At 40.8% G+C, this 7,135-nt stretch overlaps 1 pseudogene; it reads right to left on the reverse strand.

Annotated features, from left to right (window-relative positions):
• Positions 1–2,522: 2,522 nt before the first annotated feature.
• Positions 2,523–4,427, reverse strand: LOC129560807 (DDB1- and CUL4-associated factor 13-like; annotated as a pseudogene).
• Between the last annotated feature and the right edge of the window lie 2,708 nt (positions 4,428–7,135).

Raw genomic sequence — 7,135 nt, forward strand, 5'->3', positions numbered from 1 at the left:
TGGATCACTCTGATCTCCTGAAGTCGCCTGGCTTACCTGAAGTCAGTGCTTCCACAGGCAAAAGGTCACAACTTGTCATTTGTCTGAACGAAACTTCTCTCAATAGGAAATTTCTCTCACATTACTTTTCAACTTCTGCATTGGGTAGGGCAATGGCAAGATTTCACTGAACGTTCAGAGTCTAAACCCTTTGACTTTTAAAAATACTAAAAATGAGTTCTTTGTCTTTAAGAATGCTACGGCAAGCGGTGTGTGCAAGGTCCGTTTTGCGTGATTTGCACATCCCAGGACTGCTCTGAGCTCAGCTGCACCAGGCTAATTTCCATAAGCATCATGTGGTGTTACAGAAACCACATTTTGCCAAGCTGTCAACTATACAGCCTTCTCTTTGCTAAACAGACTCCCATTAAAACTGTCTGCACAATTTGTCAGTTAAATGAGGTACAAGAGGGACGCTCTATTTGCCCCTAATTAGCTGCGCAGACTACCTTTGTCTGTTTGATTAAGCATTCACATTATCAATTTTGTTTAATCTGATTCATTTCACACACCTCCCCCGGGACAAAGCCCATACGGTTAACTAATCTGTGATATCATCTCTCATATCAGGCAGCTCTCATCTCCCCCGGAATACATTCTACCCACAGGCTCCACGATCGTCAAGCTCCACGGAGGGGAGTTGGTCGGATAAGGGGCAGAAATTTAGCTCAGCAACTGGAGCTGAACTCCGACACGCCTAACTTAAAGCCTCAAGCAGATTCTTCCTCGGTGCCATCTGTCCACATTATCCATCCATTCATTTAGTCATATTCACTAATTCATTCATTCCGGCAGTAAACATATTGTCTGCCTACTATGCACCAGGGACTGTGCTGCAAGCTGGGAGGGATACAAAGATGTATAAGCTAAGGTTCCTGCTCTCAGATTGCTTATTTTCTCAGCCCCCAAGTTTACCGAACAAACCATCAACTAAAGTAGAAAGCACACTTGCTCCCTGAGGCCAGTTCTTCTATTATCTGTCACACATGGCCTATTCCACTCAGCTACCAAACAACTCTCCAAAGAAAGATTTTGGATCAAGGCATCAAAGCAAGTGGTTATGATTTCCTGAAATAATCTTGCCTCCCTCTCCAGCTTGGAAACAAAGTTAGCAATGGAGACGGAGGAGTTTTAGAAACTAGAAATAACAATCACTTGATCTTCAATAGTTCTGAAATGTCATTGTAGCTGATAACTTCATGGATGTTACTGCTTAGTAAAAGCAAATCACTAAGTTATTTAACCTGACATCTTCCATAAGTTGATAGAACAAATGCTAACCACTAGCAGGAAAAGGTGAAATTTTTGAGAGAAAGGTGATTGGCTTAATTTAGTGGGAAGTATAAAACTATTCTGAAAAGTATATATACATATATATATATAACATATATATATGCATAATATATATGTATGACTGAATCACTTTGCTGTACATCTGAAACTTACACAATTGTAAATCGACTGTATTTTAATAAAAATTTAAAAAATATTCTTAAGATGAGAGCAGTTGAAAACTGTTCAAGAATTCATGAGTCATGAAACACTTGTATTCCTAAAAATCTATATCAAAACCTTAGGCTGAAGAGGGCAATCTCAGAATCATATTCCCCCTTTAGGTTTTTGGGTCCCAGCAGGTGATAAGTACTTGAAAATGAGTATTTGAGTCTCGGAAAACAGATGCGGAAGGCTTTGGAGTTTTTCAGTGTGATCCTCTACCTGTCTGAGAGTCTCCTGGATGACATTCCCAGATGAAGAAATTGTTGGATTCTGCATAAGTGCCTCCACAAGTGGGCTTCACATCCTGCAAGTCTGCCCTCCCCTTTTCGGTCAGTTCTGACTTAGTAGAAACGTAGTGGTTATGTTTGCTGAGATCTTCCCTATGAAACACCCCCTCGTTGATTGCAGGCAGCTGGTCCGAGCAGGCAGGTCTAACATCCAAATCATTTTGAGGACAGCTTTAGGTTTCCTACCCAGGAACTTCCTTCTCTAAGCACAGTCCCTTTAGTGTTTTCAGTGGTTCTGCATCTGGTGGTTTCTAGTCCTTCTGCCTTCTCCACTCACTCTCTTCCAAATATTCTTTGGTTAGTTATCCTTCCTCTCAAAGTCTGATCCCTAGAACTGAGAACTGTCTCCAGGAGTATATGCACCCAGAGCGAGACTCTCCTGAACTCTGGACCATGTCTGGTCCAGTTCTACTGATGTGATCTAAGATCGTGTTGTCTGGTTCAACAGCATCATTGCTCTGTGGATTCATATTGGCTGAAAATCCTTGGGGTTTTTTACATGTGGCTTTTATTCAGCTCTCATCACTCTGGATTTGCCATGCTATTCAATTTTATGTTAATCCCTGTTATTTATTATCTTGGTAACATCAATTAAGTTTATTTCATTTTTAAAACTAGAGCCATTAGTTTTATTTGTAGAGTTCACAAATCAAAACATAGCGAATAATTACGCATCAATATCAGTTGGAATACCAAATATTATTTCACAACTGCCACTGTGTGTTTTTTTTCTCTGACACAAGCTGCATAGATCCAGGCTTTCTATGTTTGATACGATTCAGTCCCTTTCATCGACAAGCTTCTTTCATGATGTGCTGTTCCTGAATCTGACTGTAAATAGGTTTTGGTAGATGTCAGTGACAAGGGATATGTTTCATGTGAGGATGATGTTGAAATTTCTCCTTTAATTTCTGGTTATAATCTGCGGCTGTATTTTCTGAAGGTGTCAGCACACCCAACTTTTCAGAAGCATTAGTTTTTCATAGATGAATGTTTATTTTATTATATCCATACACGATGTACAGTACTTGCTGTCAGAAGAGCATTTTATACAGATAACATATTTTTTTGCTTTGTTTTTGGCCCCACCTTGCTGTATATGGGATCTTAATTCCCTGACCAGGGACCAAACCCACACCTCCTTCACTGGAAGTGCAGCGTCTTAACCAAGGAAGTCCCACAGATAAACATGTTGCATTCTCTGTGTGAGATAGACTTTTGTCCACAGATGGAAAAACAGTGGAAACAGTGTCAGACTTTATTTTTTGGGCTCCAAAATCACTGCAGATGCTGATTGCAGCCATGAAATTAAAAGACGCTTGCTCCTTGGAAGAAAAGTTATGACCAAACTTGATAGTATATTAAAAAGCAGAGACATTACTTTGCCAACCAAGGTCCGTCTAGTCAAGGCTATGGTTTTTCCCGTGGTCATGTATGGATGTAAGATTTGGACTGTGAAGAAAGCTGATCGCCGAAGAATCGATGCTTTTGAACTGTGGTGCTGGAGAAGACTCTTGAGAGTCCCTTGGACTGCAAGGAGATCCAACCAGTCCATTCTAAAGGAGATCAATCCTGGGTGTTCATTGGAGGGACTGATGCTAAAGCTGAAACTGCAATACTTTGGCCACCTCATGCGATGAGTTGACTCACTGGAAAAGACTCTGATGCTGGGAGGGATTGGGGGCGGGAGGAGATTGGGACGACGGAGAATGAGATGGCTGGATGGCATCACCGACTCTGTGGACATGAGTTTGAGTGAACTCCGGGAGTTGGTGATGGACAGGGAGGCCTGGCGTGCTGTGATTCATGGGGTCGCGGAGAGTTGGACACGACTGAGCGACTGAACTGAACTGAACTGAACCACACGTAAGGCTCATATGAATTTATCAAAACTAGCAGACACAAATGATTTCCCAGCGGTAAAGTAATCCACATCAAGCCCCACAGATACATGAACCATATGTACCATTACAGGACTGTCCAGAGCATACATATTAAAAGTATATAAGTCGTCATCTTCATTTGCTGCAGTAAGAATGAAAGCTTCCTTAAGGCTTCTGCAGACTGTATTGGTTCTCATATCCAAGATGATCTTTTTCAGAGAAGTAGCTTACCTCATATCATACAGTATATTCCTGTGAGAAGCACAGCTTCCCAAGAGAAATGTTTCAATTAGGTTAAAGTTAACACTGCTTATACCGTCAAATCCAAAAATCATTGAACATATAGGATTGACTCTTTGTTTATCCTAAATGTCTACTTGCTATCCACATGTGGCAAAAACAACTTCTTTCCAGTGATGATCAGCTTCTGTGTATCCTGTCTTTCCTAATACTGTGTGCAACGATTCTTCCTCTTCTCCATAGTTTGGTCCACCCATTTTCCATTGCTTCAGAGTTTTAACTACCAACAGTAAAAAGAAAAAAAAAGTCCCACAAAACAAGTACATATTCCTTATACAAAATCTTCATGTGCTTGTACCATATGAATACATTTTCATTTAGTCAGTTTCCAAATTCTAACCTCTCCATCACACACCCCAGTAGGCAGGCTCTTTGGTTGCTTTGCCAAGCGACTGACTCCATCTCAGTGACCAGCCAGGGAAACATCAGTTCATTTCAGTTTGTGGGTTTCCATCTGGCTCTGCCCTTTTCGCTTCTGTGGTCTCCCAGTTTAATAAGGATAGCATCACTATTTCATCCCGCTTATTGATTAAAATGATTTTTCAGTTCAGTTCAGTTGTTCAGTCACTCAGTCATGTCTGACTCTCTGTGATCCCATGAATCACAGCACACCAGGCCTCCCTGTCCATCACCAACTCCCGGAGTTCACTCAAACTCATGTCCATCGAGTTGGTGATGCCATCCAGCCATCTCATTCTCTGTTGTCCCCATCTTCTCCCACCCCCAATCCCTCCCAGCATCAGAGTCTTTTCCAGTGAGTCAACTCGTCGCATGAGGTGGCCAAAGTATTGCAGTTTCAGCTTTAGCATCAGTCCTTCCAATGAACATCTAGGATTGATCTCCTTTAGAATTGACTGGTTGGATCTCCTTGCAGTCCAAGGGACTCTCAAGAGTCTTCTCCAGCACCACAGTTCAAAAGCATCAGTGATTTTTAAAAGGACACAAATCACACAAATCAAGTGAGTAATAGAAAGTTACCAAAGTTTCTAGAATGATGATAACAACTACTACTACCATATGTTGGACAATTATTCATGCCAGACACTACACTAAGTACTTTATATATCTAACTTCTCAGGCAACATTCAGAAAACTCTATAGTATCATTGGCACCAGCTTATAGATGAAAAAATTGACTAGAAGTCTAAGAAAGTAACTTGCCCTAAAGAATGCAGTTAATAATTATGTGGAGGAAGAACTTGAACTGAGGACTGACTCATGCCTGAGCCCAGTTTATTAAGCACTCTACTGTAATCACGTCTTTAAGGAAAATGTATCAGATCATAGACAAAGTCAATGACAGAAACGAGCAAGGAGCCTTTTATAACCCTTTACATTAATGCACGTTTGTTAGTTTACTACACATCCCTCTCAAGTGTAAGGGGTTGAATTTCTCATACTCTTCTATTCAAGTCGCACTATTATTGTGGTAGGGCTCCCTTCACATTTTACTTGCTTATTCTTTTAATCCTATTTTCCACTTCCATTCACCTCTCCCCACAGGAAATCGTGCTAAGGTGTTTGATCTATAACCTCGAATTTGTGTATATCTTTGTAAAATATGTAGTGTTATTCTTTTGACTGTTTTTATTTACCTAAATACACTGGGCTGTAGACCTCATTCTGTTTCTTATTTTTATTCCTGAGTACCTTTTGTTAGAAATCTACCTATGTTGCAGGGCATGCATCTAGATTGCTTCTAATAGCTGCATAGTATTCCATGACCTGTATGGACCACATCTTACTTGTCTATTTCTCTAGAGGTAGACAAGTAGGTTGCCTCCAACTTTATGCTATCACAAACAAGGCCAAGAAACATTTTGGCATGTGAAATTTATGATCTTGAGTAATAATTTCTCTGGATTATGGATCAAAGGCAGAAGTTCTAGGGCATAGATAAGTAAGTGTTCAGTGGTCCCATTAGCAGAACATAGGATTTCTGTTTTCCTGCATGACCTATTTGGTATTTAAAAATGTTCAATTTTTGCCAATCTGATGTGTATGAAGACAATTCTCACTACTGTTTTAACATGTGTTTATCTGATCATTTATGGATTTGAATATCCGTCTATATATTGTTGGGCTTCCCGGTAGCTCAGTGGTAAAGAATCTGCCTGCAATGCAGGAGCCCCAGAAATGCAAGTTTGATCCTTGGGTCAGGAAGATCCCCTGGAGGAGGGCATGGCAACCCACTTTAGTGTTGCTGCATGGAGAATCCCTTGAACAGAAGAGCCTGGCAGGCTACAGTCCATAGGGTTGCAAAGAGTTGGACAAAACTGAAGCAACTTGGCACACATGCACACATTATATAATTGTAAGCAATTTGAATTTCTTCTTCTGTAATTGCTTTTTTATATCTTAGTCAATTTTTCTATTTGTTTTCTTATTTCCAGATAAGTGGCAAGAATTCTTTGCATAAAAGCATACTTGGTATATTTTCTTACATATTTTCTTGTTTACTTAATTAATATCTACTTCTATATAGTGAATAATGGCAAAACTCTTAAAAAATTCTGACCATCTCTCAGTTCAGTTCAGTTCAGTTCAGTCGCTCAGTCGTGTCCGACTCTTCGTGACTCCATGAATCACAGCACACCAGGCCTCCCTGTCCATCACCAACTCCCGGAGTTCACTCAAACTCATGCCCATTGAGTTGGTGATGCCATCCAGCCATCTCATTCTCTGTCGTCCCCGTCTCCTCCCGCCCCCAATCCCTCCCAGCATCAGAGTCTTTTCCAGTGAGTCAACTCGTCGCATGAGGTGGCCAAAGTATTGCAGTTTCAGTTTTAGCATCAGTCCTTCCAATGAACACCCAGGACTGATCTCCTTTAGATGGACTGGTTGGATCTCCTTGCAGTCCAAGGGACTCTCAAGAGTCTTCTCCAACACCACAGTTCAGAAGCATCAATTCTTTGGCTTTCTTCACAGTCCAACTCTCACATCCATACATGACCACGGGAAAAACCATAGCCTTGACTAGATGGACCTTGGTCGGCAAAGTAATGTCTCTGCTTTTTAATATGCTATCTAGATTGGTCATAACTTTCCTTCCAAGGAGTAAGCGTCTTTTAATTTCATGGCTGCAATCAGCATCTGCAGTGATTTTGGAGCCCAAGAAAATAAAGTCTG

Source organism: Moschus berezovskii, chromosome 10 (genome assembly GCF_049115385.1).
Source record: "Moschus berezovskii isolate FMDL1 chromosome 10, NW_MosBer_1.0, whole genome shotgun sequence".
Taxonomy (NCBI): Eukaryota; Metazoa; Chordata; class Mammalia; order Artiodactyla; family Moschidae; genus Moschus; species Moschus berezovskii.